This window comes from Hibiscus syriacus, unplaced genomic scaffold, assembly GCF_006381635.1.
Source record: "Hibiscus syriacus cultivar Baekdansim isolate YM2019G1 unplaced genomic scaffold, ASM638163v2 tig00112530_pilon, whole genome shotgun sequence".
In the NCBI taxonomy this organism is placed as follows: Eukaryota; Viridiplantae; Streptophyta; class Magnoliopsida; order Malvales; family Malvaceae; genus Hibiscus; species Hibiscus syriacus.
In genome coordinates this window covers 256,211-277,538 of record NW_024063358.1, presented here as the reverse complement: position 1 = coordinate 277,538, position 21,328 = coordinate 256,211, and the positions used below count along the sequence as shown (strand labels likewise).

Sequence of the window (21,328 nt, the reverse complement as noted above, 5' to 3'; positions counted from 1 at the left end):
GGGATGAAGACAAGACGATTATTCACTTTTATAAAGCAAACCTAACAACACTAACCATACATCGTACTAAATTCAGTCCCAAAAGCTTGAAATTTCGTCCCAAGAATTATAAAACCCGTACCGGTACCATCGCCGGCAGACGTTCACAAGTACATGCTAGAAATAACGTGTTCCGAGCAGGATGAAGCATTAAAATGAAGTAATAATTCAGATGCTTAAGAAGCCTTTCTCCTTGAAGCTTTCAATGATTTCCTTAAGTTCCACATCCCAAGGAATGAAGTTGAAACCCAAGCTTTTTGCCTTCTCCTGGGATACCTTGAAACTACGTTCAAGAGGCTTGTCATCATCTTTACATCTGCCACGAATTGAACCAAAAGAAAAACATTTTTATTAGCATTTGGCAACTGACAGATACTATATGAAAAGAGAACACAATTGCTTACTTTGGTTGAGGCCCCAAGGTAGGATAAAGCTGATTCAAGGTCTTCAGAATCTCAGGGAACTGCACAACATTTTCGACTCGGCAATATCGGCCGGTAGCCGACAGAATCACGAATGCTTGAATATGTGCATACGCAGCATCTCGAACATCAACAAGCCAATAAGTTGAGCTAGGAAAAGTGTTTTCTCCTGTATCCAAAACATTTTAAACCTTCATAAAAACAAAAATGGCACAGATGAGCATCAAGGGTACCTTTGGTGAAGCCTAGAACCACCTCGGAAGTGCCACTGAGGGTGGGCTGTAAAAGAGGACCAAACATAAAGCCTGGATTAAGTACAACCAAGTCGATCCCATCTTCTTTTGCAAATTTCGAGGCCGCTTCCTCGGCTAAAGTTTTTGAGGCCATATACCAATGCTGCAAGAACCAAAGATTGACAAGTGCTAATGTGTATTTTGTTAACTTTTTATGCAGTGTTCAGATGAACATACCTTTTTTTTCTCAAAGAAACTTGAATCTGAAAACCAAGTCTCGTCGACCACCACATCAGGAGAGAAGGTTTTCCATTGAACACGACGGAGGTGTTGACGAAAACGGGTAAAGAAAACAAAAGAACACGAGAATTTTACGGGGTTCGACAATGTGTTTACGTCCTCGGTACCTAGGCGGCGCTAGAAGTTTTATTCAATGATTTTTTAGGTATAGGTTACATCTCTATTTATAATAGAAAACCCTGGTACATAATTACAAAATCAACCCTGGCAATGTGCTCACTCCGCTCCATCTCCTGTCCTCTTTACTGGTATATTTATGAGCCATACCTAACAGGAGGCAATGGAAGATGTTATGACGACTCTGTTGATGGAATGAACTTTGGCACATGATTTAAGAACATTATGACGCGAAACAGAATAACAATTATCCTGTAGGCTAGTTTCAACAGATGATTCACAATAAAAATTTCGTCCAAAAACTAGAGAAAAAAATCTCTTAGGGTTTAATAAAATATTATAAAATCAAAACCATCCAAAATCAGTCCACAAGTCGGACTGTTATAGCTAAAAATCTTGTTTATCTGAATTTTACCAAAAATAACAAAATCCCGAAAATCACTCTAAATTGAAATTCAAAATAAAATAAGCAATATGTAAAAAATCCGGCCGAAATCGGATTTAAAATGACTTCTTAATTGACAATCGAAATATTACCATAAATAGTAAAAAATATATAAATCTAGTGATTCGAATGGAAAAACGGCAGAATTTGAGGTAAAAAAAAAGCCACATTGAGCTATAAAAATATATAAATCTAGTGATTCGAAGGGGAAAACGGTAGAATTTAAGGTCGAAAAAAAAAGCCATAGTTCCATGTGGACAGCGTGCGCGTCGAAAAGAGTTTTTTGGATTGGGATCTTATGCGCGATTCTAACACCCGTAGCCAAAGTTATGGCCAAAAGACTTAAGTACACTCAAAATGGCCCCAATGAGGAACATATCACAATCAATTCCCGCCTTTGCGCTGATCTGCCAACTCATAATATCTCAACGTCATCAATGTACAATATGACAGCTCAGCATCATCTGTCTCGGATCCCCTACATCACATTCAGAGTACCCTTCACTGCTGGATCAATTAATTCTGTCTGAAAATATGGAAAAGGTGAAACAAAGTCTGTGTAGGCATTGGATTTTGGTACCATTAATATATTTCTTGAATGATAAATTTAACAGAATTAGAAAATGGACCTGTGGGTGGGAAGATGAAAAGAGAACAGGAGAGGCTGTATGGAAAACACCATGGCGTCCATCCACTATATAGTCGAAGCATTCTTCTTCCAACAACTCCGCTTTGAACAAATGGAGTCTTTCCTTGGCTCCATCAAGCGAAACCAAATGTTGTGTCTTCTTTGGATCATTTGTTTTGCATGTTTCAAACACATTCGATTTAATGTCTAAAACTAAATTGAAACAAAATTTCAATCTTTTTTTTAAAAGATAAAAAAAATACAATCTTGGGTCATGAACTGTGGCTCGAACAGTGTAGCCACGTTGTAGCAAGAGCTTAACGAGCCATGAAGCTATGTAACCAGACGCTCCGGTCACGCACACCGCCTTCTCTCCTGCATTCATCTCTAATCCACACCTTGCTTTTAACTAGTTGAATCTCGGTGTATATATAACTTTTGAAGCATGAATTTATTACATAGTTTTTTAATTAAAAATACTATATTAAGAGCCGTCCATATATTTTGAGGGTGGGGGTTAGACTCAACCAGATTTTTGAGCCATATGGTTAGGCCCGAACGAATCTGAATGGTAACAGTCGCCTCTCCTTGTCTATTTCTGAGGAACATAAATAGGATAACAATGAAATAACAATAAATTATGTTCAGACGGAGAAAAGATGATGGTCCTCTAAATTGAGGTCGTAACACCTCGAAAGAAAATAGTGATTCTTTAAGCTGAGGGGATATACATTTAAGGCTTAATAAAAAAAACTCAAATTATGTATTTTTTTAAAAGTTGTGTTTTATTGATTCGAGGTTTAACGTTATAAACATTATTATTTTAGGTGTTTGGATTATAGCAGTTGTTAACTTTCTCCGTTAATTAACACGTGTTATTCTCTGGTAATTTTTAGAGTTCTTATTTAAAATAAAAAAATATAATATTTTTTTTTAAATCCAAAATTTTCTCAAATTACAAAAAAACCTAAAATATTTTAAAACTCTAATTCCAATCCCTTTGCCACAGTCGGTCGCAACCACCACCGCACCGTCGGTCGCAACCACCACCGTCAATCGACCAAAATTCCAACGGCGTATGATTAGAAGAACACCCAACGACTGAAATCTCCTACTCCAACCTCTAGTTGCAGCGAGAACCGACGATAGAGGTGAAAATTGATGTTCACAAAAGGTTGCACTTACACTACCGTTGGGTGCTCGGGCAATTACGAAAACAAGGGGGTTTTGATCATGGGTCGTTGGTCAGTTACACGTCATTGGGTGGTCGACCGATTGACGGTGAGTGGTGGCTACCAACAGTGGCAAAGGGATTGAAATTAGAGTTTTAAAAGTTTTGGAGTTTTTTTATAGTTTTATAAAATGTTGGGTATTTTTTTTAAAAAAAATTATAATTTTACGTATTTTAAATTTAAATAACATTTGGCACGTTAAGCATTTGAATAGATCGAAAAAGGGTTTAAGCACCACTTTAAAAAAGATGTATAATTTGAACATTTTTTTCTAATTAAGCCTAAATTTTACATATGACCAGAATGATTTAACATAATTAAAAGATATATTTATGACTCAAAGATCTTAATATCATGTTCAAAGATCTGACAAATAATTCAGGCTTAATATAAAAATAAGTGTTTAAATTAATTTTTGGTGCCTAAAGAATTTTTCGTTAAAAATATGTGCCTAAAGTTTTATCCATTACACTTTTTGGTGTCCATCGTTAAAAAAAATTAAGTGACATGTGTGCACATATAATATAAACATGACACGTGTCACTTAATGATTTTTTTAAATGTGCACACATGTCACTTAACGTTTTTTTTAACACTGGACACTTAAAATGTTGCATGCAAGAATCTTATTGGTCTTTTGTTCCTCTCAACTAGGTTCCCACATTCTGGTGATGCAGCTAAGAGCAATACGAAAAGAAAATCAAAATACAACTACAAATCAAAAGTATGGACTTGTGGATTCCTATCAGATAAGACAACAGGGGAGATGGTTTGCGGTGACAGAAATATTTGTCGGGTGAACATATATATTAATAATAGAAATTTTTTATTTAGGGCAAGCATAAATAAAAATTTAAGATAAATAATATTAGTAAAATAAACAATTAATATAAAAAAATTCAAATTTTAGGATGAACATGTGTCCACTTTAAAGCCCACTTGCATTCGTTATTGGTTGTATATAGGGATGAATTGAGGGGGTGTTAGGGGTTTAAATGTAATCACACTCTTTGGGAATTTTGAATTTCCATGTAATTTAGACAATATTTGTATATTTTCTATTGATGATCTAATTTCGCATCCTAGACTTTATAATTGTATACCCTTAAGTTTTAAGCCATAATGATAAAAAATGTCACTAATATTTGACTAAATAGTCACTTTGGCCCTTTTATTTTGGAGAATTTTGACCCCTAATATTTTATTTTGGGGCAAAAAGATCTCTCTGTGGATAAAAACTGATAGTTAACAAACGGTTAACGCTCCAAAAATAGAAATCTTTTTTATCCTAAAATGAAACGTTATGGGGATAAAAATACTCTAAAAAGGAATAAGGACTAAAATAATTATTTAGTTAAACATTTAGTTTTTTTTGCTCTAAAATGGGATGTTGAAGTCAAAATGTTCTAAAAATAAATAATATGACCAAAATAATTATTTATTCGAATATTAATAATAATTTTTAATATAATCTTTTAAGTTCGTATACTTAATATAAAATCTTGTGTCTATTCCTCGATATATAGAAGATACCTTGGCATCCATCTACAACAGGGTTAAAGCATCCTTCATCCAACAACTTGCTTTGAACAAATGAAGTCTGTCCTTAGCTCCATCAAGGGAAAGTAAGGGTTTTTTTTGTTATAGAAAATATTATATATATATATATATATTTTTTTTTAGAAAATAATTTTCATTTTCAATTTTTGAAAATTAAAAAACATGTTTGGTTAATATAAATGAAAACTTAATATTAAAAATAAAAATAATAAAAATAAATTTGATATCTATTTTTAAATAGAAATGAACAAATACTTATGAAATAATTAAATTAAAATATAATTATTAAAAAATTAGTACATAATATTAAAAATATAAAGTTGCTAAGAAATTTCGTAACACAAAAATTATTTTACTTTATAATAAGAATATAATGTTAATTCATATTGGACATCAATTAAATTAAAAATATACAAAAAATATTATTATAAGCAAGAACATACAAAAGTGTCATTTTTTTAAAAGGTAAATAGGACCTCGTTAAAACTCCCTTGTACCTCCCTAGAGCAAAAACTCAATAGAGGCAACGGAAGGGGAAAGTGTCATGATAAAAAAATATGTTTAGTTGTATTTAAGGCTCTTAAACTATTGAAAATAATGTAGTTTGTGAACTATTTTTGCACTAAATGTGACCTTTAATCTAAGAAAAAAATAATCTAAACCTATGGCCAACAAAATCAAACGTTGATGTCACGAAGCTTACATGACAGTTCACAAAGGTTACATGGTAATATACAATATTGATGTGATGGTTCACTGTCACATCTCAAGTTAGGGCTAAATTTTTCTTAATTTTATTTCAGGATTAAATTAAAATTTTGATGAAATTTAGGGACCAAAATAAAATTTTAATTAATTTTGGGACCAAATCAAAAGGTTCTAAAACTTGAAGAACCTTTGATGTAATTATACCATTTCTTTTTAGGATGGGTTTAAAAATCCAAAAACCAGATATTTACATTTTTGGAAAGCTTAAAACCTCTATCTTTCAAGGTTTCCTTTTTTGCAAATTCTACCCAAGAATTTTAACCGTTGATTTACTGTCGACTTTTACTCCGTTTAGTGCACCGCTCTTACCATCATATTCATGGTGTCATCCCAAGTTCACTAGTATCCATTTTGTCATCAATGTCGTCAACATGTGAAGGGGTAATGCGAAACAAGTTTATGTTGAAGCGTAACCGGACTCTCTTCCATTCATTGTTGTGCATCGAGCTAGGTAAGTTGTTGAAACATTTTAATATTTCGATATAACAAATTAAGTTAAATGGATTTTAAGATTTTCCAAATGATTTTCTAAGTATATTCGATATAACTATTCGAATATCAAAACATTACTCCAAATATTTCAAAAATCATTTTTTGATCCATACTTAAGTGTAAAATTAAGTTTTAATCATAAAACAATTTCAAAATATTTTACAAAGTATTTCGAACCAATTCAAAGCCAAAAATTCCAGAATACTCAGAGGGAACCGATTCCCCCCATAGGAGGAACCGATTCCCCCCCCTGAATGGTTTGGCTCCGAGATTTCCAGAATGCTCGGAGGGAACCGATTCCCCCCAAGGGGGTACCGATTCCCCCCCTGTTCAACGGTCGAAATATTTGAATTTTACACTTAGGGAACCGATTCCCTATGATAGGGAACCGATTCCCCCCACTGTCCAAGCTGTTTTATTAAATGTTTTCACACTAAAACGGCTATAATATCTTCTCTAATTATCCCCAACGTTCAGAAGTGATTCAAGGTGTATTTAAGCAAGCTTAGAAGCCATTGATCAACAACAAGAAACATCAAGCAACTAGAATCAAGAGAGAATCAAAGAGAAAGCATCAAACCTCAAGTTTGAGCATTTCAAGCCCATTTTCATTCAATATTCATTTTGCTTTCAAGAACACTTTTTGTGCTCAATTGTATTCATCTTTGAGTGTTCTTTTCTTTGTTCTAGAATTGTGCAAACATCTTACCTTGTGAGGTTTTCTTGTAAGTTTGCAAATTTGTAATCTTCTCTTTGAGAAAAGAGTGTTCTCAAGAGTTGGGGTATACTCTTGAGGGAATTGTAAGGTTATCTCTTTGGCCTCAAAAGAAAGAACAAATTAGTGAATTTGTTGGAAAATCCTTAGTGTGGATAGCTAAGGTAGTGGACGTAGACTTTGTTTGAGAAAGTCGAACCACTGTAAATCGCTGTGCAATTGCTTTCAATTTTCTGCAAAAGCTTCCACAAAATTTTTATTGCCAATTCACCCCCCCTCTTGGCCAATTTCGTCATTCGATTAACTCAACAATTGGCATCAGAGCCTAACTCATTTGAAGGTTTAATCGCCTCTTGAGTCGATCCGGGAAGAGTTACATCGATTACAAAGTCATCAATGGCCTCCACTTCAAACTTCGACTCCGGTCTTGATTCGATGCCCGTCAACAAGCCTCCTTTCTTCAATGGAGCTAACTATGCCTATTGGAAGAATAGAATGATGTACTTCATTCAAGCAAGTGACATGGGAGCATGGAATGCTGTAGAAGAAGGATACATCAAACCTCTCACTCATCCAAGGTTGTGGAGTGAAGGAGAGACAAGAATGTTCCAGCTCAACTCCAAAGCCATCCATATTATTTTTTGTGCTCTTGGACCAGATGAATACGGAAGAGTTTCATCGTGTACAACCGCCAAAGAAATATGGGACAAACTTCAAGTCACACATGAAGGTACAGATGAGGTAAAGAAATCAAAAATTAGTATTCTAACGCATAGCTATGAAAATTTCAGGATGAAACCAAATGAAGACATCAAAGCTATGACGGATAGATTTTCAACGATTGTCAATGGTCTCAAATCATATGGAGAGATCATCTCAAATGAAAAGCTTGTGAGGAAGTTAGTCTACTCCCTCCCAAAATCATGGCAATCAAAGAAGACGGCAATCATCGAGTCTAAGGACCTATCGTCCTTAACTCTTGAAGAACTTATCGGTTCACTCCTCACTCATGAGATGATGCTTGAAGATGAGGTGGACCTTGATAAAGTTGAAGAGACACCAAAGGAGAAGGAGAAGAAGAAAAACATTGGAGTTGCTCTCAAATCCACAAAAGATGAGAGTGATTCTAATGATGATGATGACGAGGAAATGGCATTGTTTGCCAAACGGTTCAGAAAAATGATGAGACCTTACCAAGGAAGAAAATTCAAACGAAACGAAGGCCTCAAAAATGAACCAAAAGAGAAGGACCCAATCATTTGCTATGAATGCAAAAAGCCGGGGCATGTCAAATATGATTGCCCACAATTGAAGAAAAAGGGTCAATCAAAGAATAAGCACAAGGCTCATGTGGCTACATGGAGCGATGAAGAAGGTTCCGATGAAGAGGAACAAGAAGTAGCAAACTTGTGCTTGATGGCATTCGGGGAAGATTCTAAGGTAACCTCTAACTCATCTGATTTTGATGATTTATCTTATGATGAGCTATTAGAGGAATATAATGGGTTGGCTTCGGATTATGAGAAATTATTTTTAAAATATAAAAATGATGTTTCAAAATTGAAAAATGAAAATAAACTCATATCCAAAACCAACAATGATCTTGAAAGTAAAATTAAAGATTTGCAAATCAAACTAGAAGAGTTTGAAAAGAAAAATTTAGATTTGCAAAATTTACTTTCAAAGGTCAATGATGATCATCAAAAGAAAATTGATGATCTTAAAATCTCTTTTGAAAAAGTTGGAACAAAACGTTTTGAAAAAGGAGAAAATTCAAAATCCAACTTTGTTAGAAAAGATTTTAGAAACTACAATCATAGAAATCCTCAACGAACCTTAAATGGTAAAATATTTAGAAGTATATGGGTTCCTAAAGGACTCATTACTACTAAAGATAAAGATATCCTACAAAAATGGATACCTAAGGGAACTAGGATTTTGGAAACTAATGAATATGGACCCAAAAGAATTTGGGTACCAAAAATCAAAAATTAATCTATGTTTGTAGGGAAAGGAGCATTGCTACAAGGCACGGGAAACAAATTCAAACTCATGGTACCTTGATAGTGGATGCTCAAGACATATGACCGGAGACAAAAGCCGGTTCATTGAGCTTAACGCCAAAAATGGAGGAGAAGTGACTTTTGGAGACAATTCAAAAGGTCACATTGAAGGTATTGGTACAATAGGTAATACCTCTTCCATACAAATTAAAAATGTTTTATATGTGAATGGATTAAAGCATAATCTATTGAGTATTAGTCAATTATGCGATAAAGGATTCAATGTCTTATTTGAAATTAATGGTTGTAAAGTCATTGACATTGCATCTAATCGGATTATGCTTGTTGGTCATAGAATAGGAAACATTTACATGGTGCATTTAGATTCTATTGATATGACTAATTTATGCCTAGTTGCTAAGGATGAGCATGATAGTTGGTTATGGCATAGGAGACTAGGTCATGCTAGTATGAGTGTTTTGCAACGGCTAATTCAAGGTGATTTAGTTCGAGGGTTGCCTAAGCTTAAATTTGATAATGATAAAATCTGTGATGCTTGTGCTAAAGGAAAACAAAAACGAGTTTCTTTTAAATCTATTAATGATGTATCAACTAGTAGAGTATTACAATTGATCCATTTAGATCTTTTTGGGCCAACTAGAACTACTAGCTTGGGAGGAAAACAATATGCATTTGTCTTGGTAGATGACTATTCTAGATACACTTGGGTTCTATTCTTAAGTACTAAAGATGAAGCATTAGAAAATTTCATCACATTTTCAAAAATAATCCAAAATGAAAAAGGTTACTCTATCACTAGTGTTAGAAGTGATCATGGAACTGAATTTGAAAATCTTGGATTTATTGAGTTTTGTAATTCTAACGGTATTAGCCACAATTTTTCAGCACCTAGAACCCCTCAACAAAATGGAGTTGTTGAGAGGAAAATCGAACTTTAGAAGAAATGGCTAGAACCATGCTTTGTGAAAATAATTTGCCAAAATATTTTTGGGCGGAAGCCACAAATACCGCTTGTTATGTTGTAAATCGAGTAATGATTAGGCCAATTTTAAAGAAAACTCCATATGAAATTCTCAAAAATAAAAAGCCTAACATTAGCTATTTTCATCCTTTTGGATGTAAATGTTTTGTTTTAAACAACGGTAAAGAAAATCTTGGTAAATTTGATGCTAAAAGTGATGAAGGAATTTTTCTGGGTTATTCCTTAAATTCTAAAGCTTATCGTGTATTTAATAAAAGAACTTTAGTTGTAGAAGAGTCTATACATGTTGTTTTCGATGATAATCCCCTTCCGAGGAAGGATTCTTCTGTTAATGATGATGTAGGTATTGTACAAGCAAATGACGTTAGACATTACGTTGGAGAATCATCATCAAAGGAAGAAACAAAAGATGAGGAAACTCATGATCCCCTCGAGAATCCAACCATTGAAGAAAGGGAAGTATCTTTTCCAAGAGAGTACAACTATGTCAAGGATGGTGAAATTATAGGTGATCTATCAAAAGGGGTAACTACTCGATCTTCTCTTAGAAATATCTGTAATTATGTTGCATTTATTTCATGCATAGAGCCTAAGAACATCAAAGAAGCATTAAAAGATGAACATTGGATTATGGCTATGCAAGAAGAATTAAATCAATTTGAGAGAAGTAAAGTATGGACATTAGTTGAAAGGCCTAGTGATAAATCTACTGTAGGTACTAGATGGGTTTTAGAAATAAACTTGATGAAAGTGGTAATATAGTGAGGAACAAGGCTAGACTTGTTGCTCAAGGCTATACTCAAGAAGAAGGCATAGACTATGATGAAACATACGCTCCCGTAGCTAGGATGGAAGCAATTAGAATGTTATTAGCATTTGCATGTTTCAATGAATTTAAATTATATCAAATGGATGTTAAAAGTGCATTTTTAAATGGTTTTATAAAAGAAGAAGTGTACGTGGAACAACCTCCAGGTTTTGAAGATTCAAATTTTCCGGATCATGTTTTAAAATTGACAAAAGCTCTTTATGGTTTAAAACAAGCTCCTAGAGCTTGGTATGAAAGATTGTCAAATTTTTAATTGAAAAAGGTTTTTTAAAAGGAAAGGTTGACACTACATTGTTTTTAAAGAGAAAAGGTAAGATTTATTAGTAGTTCAAATTTATGTTGATGATATAATATTTGGTTCTACTAATGATGTTCTTTGTCAAGAATTTTCTAAGCTAATGCAAAGTGAATTTGAGATGAGCATGATGGGGGAGCTCTCATTTTTCTTGGGACTCCAAATCAAGCAAAGAAAAGATGGCATCTTCATTAATCAAGCTAAGTACGTCAAAGATATGCTCAAAAAGTTTGGACTGGAAAATGGGAAACCTCATAACACTCCAATGAGCTCTTCAACAAAGCTTGACTTAGATGAAGGAGGTAAATGTGTAGATGTTAAATTATATAGGTCAATGATTGGCTCTTTGCTTTATCTAACTGCAAGTAGACCGGACATTATGTTTAGTGTTTGCTTATGTGCTAGATTTCAATCATGTCCTAAGGAATCACATTTACTAGCTGTTAAGAGAATCTTTAGATACCTTAAGGACACTCCTAGTTTAGGACTTTGGTATCCTAGAGACTCTAGTTTTAGCTTGCATGCTTTTTCTGATGCGGATTATGGAGGATGCAAATTAGATAGGAAAAGCACCTCCGGTACTTGCCAATTCCTTGGAAATATGCTGATTTCTTGGTTTTCAAAGAAACAAAATTGTGTTGCATTATCTACCACTGAAGCTGAATACATTTCAGCTGGTAGTTATTGTGCACAAGTTTTATGGATGAAACAACAACTTTTTGATTATGGAATTGAAGTAGGTACTATTCCTATCAAGTGTGACAATACTAGTGCTATTTGTCTCACTAAAAATCCCATCCAACACTCTAGAACTAAGCACATTGAAATAAGACATCACTTCATTAGAGACCATGTCACTAAGGAAGATGTAGTTCTAGAATTTGTTGATACTTTGCACCAATTAGCGGATATCTTTACAAAACCCTTAGACAAGGAAAGATTTTGGACACTTAGGAGAGAATTAGGTTTAACTGACCTATCTTCACTTAGTGTTTAAAATAATTTTAGCACTTTTAATAAATACTGAAAAAATGCTTACTATAATAATTTTTGATTGCATTCTTGCTATTAATTAGGGGGAGTTTGTGATTCTTAGTGAAAATTAATTTTATGTTCAAAAATCGATTAAAGATTAATTTAATTGTTTGAACATAATTAATTTTTGATATATGAGTTGCCAATACCACTAGAAAAGATTAATTTAGCATTTTGTGCTTAAAAAAATCGGATTTTAGCATTTTGGTGCAGAGGGAATCGATTCCCCCCTGAGGGAACCGATTCCTCCTTTGAAGGGGAACCGATTCCCCCCCACAGGGGAATCGATACCCCCCTGGGGTTCTGCTAAAATCGGGCAGAATAACCCCAAACTCTCCAAAAACCCTCTTCCTCTCTCTCTCCGCCGTTCTCACCCTCTAAACCCCTCAAATCTCCATTTTTGCCTCAAATCAACGATATTAATCGGAATTTGCTTCATAAATTATCTTCCAAACCTGTTGGAATCATTAAAATCGTGCAAACAACATCTAAATCCACTCAATCTTCATATTTCAAGGTAAATTTTTCTAAACTCTTTATTTCATTATTTTTGAACATATGATTAGTTTCAATTAGCTCTAGGTTGAAATAGTGATCGGGCATTGATTATTTAGTGATTAGAAACTAGATGTTACAACTAATTTCATCAAAAACACAAGAATTTTTCAAATTTTTTTAAAATTTTCGAAATAAAAAAAAATGTTATTTTTCAAATTATTGTGTTTTGATCAAATTATATTGTTATTATGAAAAACTATACATATATTGTTTCTCAAAACCATATTTTCAAAAGTTTTTCAAAAACTTTGCCCATTAGGATTGTTTTAGAGAATCTTGAAATATTGAGGACTCATTTGAGTTTTGGGATTAATTGAATTGCATACACTTGTTTTAAAATTGCAGGTTATTATATCTATTCTGATTTCCTTCACCATGTCAAATCCTAAACGTCCTAGGTCTTCATCTAGTCGTTCTAGTCGTCAACCAAATCCACCTCAAAATCCTCCTTCTATTCCAATTTCTAATCCCAATCCCACTGATCCTAACTTGACTATCCAAAATTCGTGTTTCAATCATCCTGGGTCTAGAAATCACCGATATTGGTATTATCAATATTTCGATTCTTACAAAATCCGGGAAGAACGTATTCCTTCTCGTCAAGCTATGTTAGCTATCGATTTTAAATATCTTCCCATTTTACAAGAATGGAAATTTGATAAACTATTTGATCTTGAACCCATCGTTTACCATCAACTTGTTCGTATATTCTACTCTAATGCTGTATGTGTTAAAAACCAAGCTGAAACAGAAACTATAGGAATTCGTTCCTACCTCCTAGGACAATTCTTATATATTGACCCGGCATATATAGCCAATACATTTGGATTAGATAATGATGGTATCTCGAATGAAAAACAAATTTTAGGTTCTCGTTACAAAAGAAGAGATAGTGCGAGTGTCTTAGACCTACATGAGCGTTTTCTTCATCTAATGATTTCTTGGTGGTTTCGACCATCCGGAGGTCGTTATTCTACTCTTAGAGCTTTGGATCTTTGGTGGTTACATTGTTTCGAAAACCGTATTAAAATTAACCTACCTCAGATTATTTTTGCTGAAATTGTTGAAACCGTAAATCTTGTTCCTAACAAGAAACACTGTTCATCTCTAGTTTACGGTTGCTTTTTGAGTAATTTGTTTTCCAAAGCTGGGCTTAGAGTAAGTTTAGATGCCGTTTTTCCTCTTAAGAAACAAATAAATCTTCTTTCCTTAACGAGAGCGGGATGGGTAAAGGACAAAGAAACCGGTGAATGGGTTCGTTCTTCTACTCCGGGAGCTAGTTCTTCACAAGCTCCACCCGAAGCTGACGAAGATCCCGAGTTTGAACAATTAATGAGGGATATTGATGAAGTTGAAGAAGAACCTGATCAGCCCGAAGAGCAGCCCGAGGAGCAAGCACAACAAACGCATCAAATGCCTCCATATTTTCAATCCTTTATGGAGACATTCGATTACCGATACGCTACCATGGACTCGCGTTTTTCCTCTATAGAGTCTCATTTATCCACAATGGGAGCTCAACAATTAGAGATTCTTCGGGAGATGCGTGCAAACAATGAATCAACCAACGCTCGTATAAATGAACTCACACACGAGATGGCAGCCATGCGAGCCCGTTTTCCTCCTACCGATCCGGATGCTTGATTTTATGTTTAGCTTTAAAACTTTGAACAAAATGAATATTGTTTCAACATTTTGATATGTTTGATTTTGTGGATTGTTGGATTTTGGATATATGAATGGTGTGAACTTATATGTTTGGTGTGTTTTATTCATTTTTGCATCATTTACATTATCATTAGCAATATGACCAATTTTGCCATATCACATTATTATGAATATTGATTTATGAAACTAATGGCTAACCTCTCTTTTGATTATGATCTTAGCAGCTTAAGCTTATAATTAATAAATCAATTGGCTAAATGATTTACAAAACCTTGTTTTACAATGTCTTTTTGATTTAACAAAAAGGGGGAGAAGAATAAGTGTTAAAGTAAGGGGGGGTAATTTCTAATTTTAATTTTCTAATTTCAAAACTTGATTTCAAAAATCTTAAAATTACTAAAATGTTTTGTTATATCAAAAAGGGGGAGATTGTTGAAACATTTTAATATTTCGATATAACAAATTAAGTTAAATGGATTTTAAGATTTTCCAATGATTTTCTAAGTATATTCGATATAACTATTCGAATATCAAAACATTACTCCAAATATTTCAAAAATCATTTTTTGATCCATACTTAAGTGTAAAATTAAGTTTTAATCATAAAACAATTTCAAAATATTTTACAAAGTATTTCGAACCAATTCAAAGCCAAAAATTCCAGAATACTCAGAGGGAACCGATTCCCCCCATAGGAGGAACCGATTCCCCCCTGAATGGTTTGGCTCCGAGATTTCCAGAATGCTCGGAGGGAACCGATTCCCCCCAAGGGGGTACCGATTCCCCCTGTTCAACGGTCGAAATATTTGAATTTTACACTTAGGGAACCGATTCCCTATGATAGGGAACCGATTCCCCCCACTGTCCAAGCTGTTTTATTAAATGTTTTCACACTAAAACGGCTATAATATCTTCTCTAATTATCCCCAACGTTCAGAAGTGATTCAAGGTGTATTTAAGCAAGCTTAGAAGCCATTGATCAACAACAAGAAACATCAAGCAACTAGAATCAAGAGAGAATCAAATAGAAAGCATCAAACCTCAAGTTTGAGCATTTCAAGCCCATTTTCATTCAATATTCATTTTGCTTTCAAGAACACTTTTTGTGCTCAATTGTATTCATCTTTGAGTGTTCTTTTCTTTGTTCTAGAATTGTGCAAACATCTTACCTTGTGAGGTTTTCTTGTAAGTTTGCAAATTTGTAATCTTCTCTTTGAGAAAAGAGTGTTCTCAAGAGTTGGGGTATACTCTTGAGGGAATTGTAAGGTTATCTCTTTGGCCTCAAAAGAAAGAACAAATTAGTGAATTTGTTGGAAAATCCTTAGTGTGGATAGCTAAGGTAGTGGACGTAGACTTTGTTTGAGAAAGTCGAACCACTGTAAATCGCTGTGCAATTGCTTTCAATTTTCTGCAAAAGCTTCCACAAAATTTTTATTGCCAATTCACCCCCTCTTGGCCAATTTCGTCATTCGATTAACTCAACATAAGTGTCTTAAAATGCTTCAAAATATTTTTAGGAATTTTTTTGTAATTTTTACATCGTCGAAAGTCATCGCTCGTGCCCCCCACGCGTCACTGCTATATATGGGGATCGTCCACCACTTGTGGACCTTCTAGAAGCGGGTCAACTCGTTGACCTATTAACCTGCCTGCCCGACTGATCCGACTCGTCCAACCCACATGACCTACTCGCCCCAAACCCAAACCGACCTAAATCCTGAATCGATCCAGTCATACCGAACCAACCGAACCGGACTAGATCGGTACAACCATTTATCAAACTGGATCATTAATCGTTGATCATTGACCAATTGGCCATTGATCGTTGACCAGCATCGTTAACCATCAACTGGTGTTGACTTTGATTGTTGACCAATGTTAAATTTTTCCGAAAACATATCTCTTAACTTTTTCGACGTCCTAAGTCTGATTTTGCGGTCTGTTTCACCAAATTTTGACATGAAGACCCCAAAATAAGCCCGTTAATCCGAAATTGCTTAGTATTTTTAACATTTATGTATATTTATTTGGGATTTGATTATGTAATTAATATGAGATTATATTTTCATGAAGATACCCGTGATTGGGTCAACTAGATCCGATACTTTTCGTCCAGCAGATTAGCCCGTTAAATGTTATTCGAGAGCTACTCATAGGTTTTCGTAAATTGTTTAATTAAAGTTTATTATGTATTTTATGCTAGGATTTTGAGATAGTTCTTCCGATTGGTAGGGTCTAGCGCTATCGCTGATCATGATAGCTAGAATCGATAGTGGACTACCGTCATATACTTCTCATATCGGTACAGTTGTGTTCCTATTGGTGTTACAACACTGTTTTAAACTATTTGTCTGAACATTTTTAGAATTTAAACATTTTGACTGCATGATATATGTTTTACCGCATGCTTTAACTTCTGATATTTGATTTACCGTATATTTCTGGCATGATCTCTTGTTACTGTATTTATGTATCTGATTCTAAAAATGGAATGTTTGCACATTTTAAAGAATTAAACCATTGTTTTCACTCAATATCATGCATATTTACTATCACTAGGGGTATGATTGGAGGAAGTATTTCAAGCATAGTCTCTGACTTATAATACCTTACAGCATGCTCATCTGTTTCGTGCACAGGGTAAGACCTTACTACATACCATTTTGCTATCAGTATAAGGGCCTTACCGGGTGTACATGTGAGTGTATGGTTTAGGGAAACCTACACATTCTGGTGTTCGAATGGGAGTAATTTTAAAGAAAATGTTTTTATAAAATATTTTTTTTCTAAGTATTTATCTGGATGTTTTATAAACCGCAAGGACCACACTGGGCTTTTTAGCTTACTTTTTAATTTTTAACTTTTCAGATACTATCTGACAGTAGGCTAGCAGACTTGGCATCAAGAGAATCAACTTGTATTATTGTATATTTTCTCACGTCCATCTATGTTATATTTTAGTAACATGTGTTTTTATTGTTGTCTATATGTATCTATATTATCAATATTTTGTTCTGGACATATTTTCATACATACCTCTGATGATATGTATATATTTACCCTTATGTATTTTCGTATTTTACCATTATTCGTATTTTATTCACTAAAATAGATTTCAAGTGTGTTTTGAATATGAAAATAATTTATGTATACGACATGTGACTGCATAGATTCGAGCGTACCGTCCAGGTCAGGTCTAGGGGGTCACATTCACGATATTGTTGTGACAGTACACGATAGACTATGATGTGTAAATATGCTTATTTGATATATATTTTTGCCAAGTGCAAGGGCATTGATTTTTTTAAAAGTTTGAGGACTTATTTAAATTTTAAAAATTAAAATGTTATTTAAAATATAAAATATAAAATATAAAAAATTATTAAGATATTCATTATATTTAATATTAGAATACTAAAAAATTAAATTATTAAAAAAATAATATTAGCACTATATTGATTTAAAAAAAATACAAAAACCATATTGATTTTTGCCAAAAGTTTGAGGGTGTTAAATACCATATAAAAAAATTGTTAGAATTATTTAAACTCATGTAAGTTAAATACTTACATCCCGTGTTTTTCCATTTTTCAAAATTTCAAAATAATTTTAATAAAAATAACGAGAACATTTTTTATATATTTTTATATTTTCTCTTATTTTTAAAATTATTTTTTAATTTTACAACTAAACATGTTTTCTTCAATGATTTTTACTTTCTAAGAAAATAAAAATGAAAATAACATATATTTTTTTAAAACCAAAAGTTAAATTTTCCTTCAAGCTTTCTATAGCTTCCTTCAGACTCACATTCCAAGGAATGAAGCTGGCACCCAAACTTTTCGCTTTCTCATTCGATATCTGGAAAACACGCTCAACAGGCTTGTCACGATCTTTGCATCTATAGTGAACGAAAGAAAACATAACTCTTATCAGCATTTCCATCATCAATCGAATTTCGGGTAGCAAAGTAAGATCTCAAGTCTCAAGATGGACTCAAGATGATCATATTATTAAATAGCAAGATAACACAATTGCTTACTTTTCTTGAAGGCCCAAAGCAGGATAAAGTTCATTCAAGGTCTTCAGAACCTCCTGAAACTGCACATTTCTTTCAACTAGGCAATGCCTGCCATTAGCTGAATGAACCTCAAATGCTTGAATATGCGCATTTGCAACATCTCGAACATCAACAAACCTATAAGTTGAAATAGGAAAACTGCGTTCTCCTGTATCCATAACATTTTAAATCTTTTTACAACAAAAATCATACAGACAAAATTCCTTGGAAGGGTCTAGCATCAATGATATATGGTTCCATTGATAGGTTCAGTGTAATCTAAAAGGTAGTGGGAAGCACCAATTAGTCTGAGATGAAAGATGCAAAAGCTTTACTTCTAAACATAGACATGAGAGAGAATTTTATGTACATCATCCTCAATGGGTTAAAAAGGTACCTCCTGTGAGGTAGATAATGGACTCTGAGGTGGTATTTAGAACTGGCTGTAAAAGAGGACCGATCACGAATCCTGGATTAAGTACAACCAAGTCGATCCTATTATCTTTCGCAAACCTCCAAGCTGCTTCCTCTGCTAAAGTTTTTGAGAGCATATACCAATACTGGAAAAAAAATAAAGATTGAGAAGTAATACTTTAACAGTACTTATACTTTCTTTAGTCATCTGAAAATGTTAGGTTATCATAAACACATTTGAATAGAGCATAAGGTCAAGAAAAGTAAAATAGTGAACCCAATATGAAAGACGATAAAAATCAGACTAATGTTAATTTTAACAGCAAAATCGTAATTAATGATCATGAAGATGATTTACAAGGGCTTTGGACGTTACACTATATATAAAAGTGCTATTTAATTAGAAATCTCAAATGTTCCCTATATCATGCATCAGATACATATATCAATTAAAGAGTCTTCAATTGAGATTACTGATCTGTCGTGGAATTTTGAAAAGAATATATACAACTAAATTAGCTATGACACTATAAACAAATATGGAAATGGTACCCATTTGCAAAACACATCATAAAAAGTTGGCAACAGTGTGGACATACCTTATTTTCCTCGCAAAAACGTGGATCAGAAAACCAGGTCTCATTGAGCACAACATCGGGAGTCAGAGGTTTTCCATTCTACAGAATTGAGGCAACGGAAGCTGTCATGACAACTCTCTTGATGGAAGGCGCTTTCGCACATGATTTAAGAACGCTAAGCGTACCCTTGATTGCAGGGTCGATTATTTCAGCCTGAAAATGGGAAAAGGGGAAACTGCTTGCATAAAATTCAATGACAAAAAGTTAAACAAAGGGGCCATCATCTTACAAATGAGGGTCAAATAACATATAGTGCAACCTCTGACTAAAAATTACAACACATGAATACATTATTCATCATTAGAACATAAGTCTATTGTAGTGGTGATGCAATTGAGATGTGCATGTTTTCCCCAAAATTGTACATTGAAGTGAAATTTAGCTTATTTTCTTTGCCTTTGATACTTTCTCACAACAGGTTGACAAGTCTTGTATGTAAGAATCTTACTGTTTTTTGTTCCTCTCGGCAGTTCAATTAAGAGCAATTCGGAAAGAAAATCAAAATAAAATAACAAAATGGAAGGATGGACCTGTGGATCCGTAGATGAAATGATAACAGGGGAGGCTGTATGGAAGACACCTCGGCATCCATCTACAACAGAGTCAAAGCATCCTTCTTCCAACAACTCTGCTTTGAACAAATGGAGTCTTTCCTTAGCTCCATCAAGCGAAACCAAGTGTTGGGTCTTCTTTGGATCATCTGTTGCATGTTTCAAACATAAAATATTTTGATGTCAAACTGAACTGGAACTGGAACAAACAGGAAATTTTCTCTTGTTTTAGAAGAAAAGAAAAAAAATACAAACTTGGGTCACGAACAGTGGCTCGAACAGTGTAGCCACGTTGCAGCAAGAGCTTAACGAGCCATGAAGCTATGTAACCAGACGCTCCGGTTACGCACACCACTTTTTCTGCTGCATTCATCTCTAATCGGCGTCGGGGTTGGACTCAGAGAAGTATCTCTTTAAGTGATTGGGTTTTGGAAATTTCTTTATCCTTTCGAGAGATTTAATTGATTTTCAATATTTACACGACATAACATAGTCACCATTTTTCAACCAATATACTATTATTATTATAAATTATTATTATTATTTTATAATTATTATTTATTACAAACTGGCTCAATATTCAACCGATTTTTTTGTTCTTGGTGGAGGGAGATATTTTTAGTTTGAATTTCAAATGGGGACAAGACATTTAACGAGTGTTACTTTTGAGAAGACACATCATCAATCTAAATTAACTAACACAAATCAATATCATTCATGAATAAGCTTTAATCTAAGGGTCCTTATCCATGGATCTTTGTCAAACAAACACAAAGTTAGTTAAAATTTGGATTTAAAGGCTCCCATGATGTCATGTCATTGATCTATGCTAACAAGCACAAATCAATATGAACCATTGGATCTAAATTTGATCCAATGGCCAAGGATTACCCCATTAAATATGATCATCGGTCGATCACCGATGCTTTGCCAGTACATGCGTCAATCTCTTCATCTTTCTCATCGTGATATCGTCGCCCATCGTCCGTGAACCCTGCCACTTTCATTGTTCCACCATCATCGCCCCAGCAACACAGTAAATGAAAGAAATCAGATCAAATCCAACCAAAAACCCCAAAAAATCTGGGGCATTAAAAACGCAATCCATCATGCACAATGAATGTCAAAAAACAAGTAGGATTAGGTTTTGTTTTTTATTGTAAAATCTCTGTAATCTTGGGTATAAAACTCAAAAATCAATATGTAAAAGGGGTCTCCCCTCATTTTTTTTGGAGCAATACAAAAGCAAAAAAAAAATCAAGGTAAAAAAAAGAAAAGAAAAACATCTGATTTCTTTTCTTTTTGTAAACAAATTTCGATATT

General features: G+C 33.9%; 1 pseudogene; it reads right to left on the bottom strand.

Annotated features, from left to right (window-relative positions):
* Positions 1 to 125: 125 nt before the first annotated feature.
* On the bottom strand, positions 126 to 20,484 carry LOC120181704 (annotated as a pseudogene).
* Positions 20,485 to 21,328: the final 844 nt, after the last annotated feature.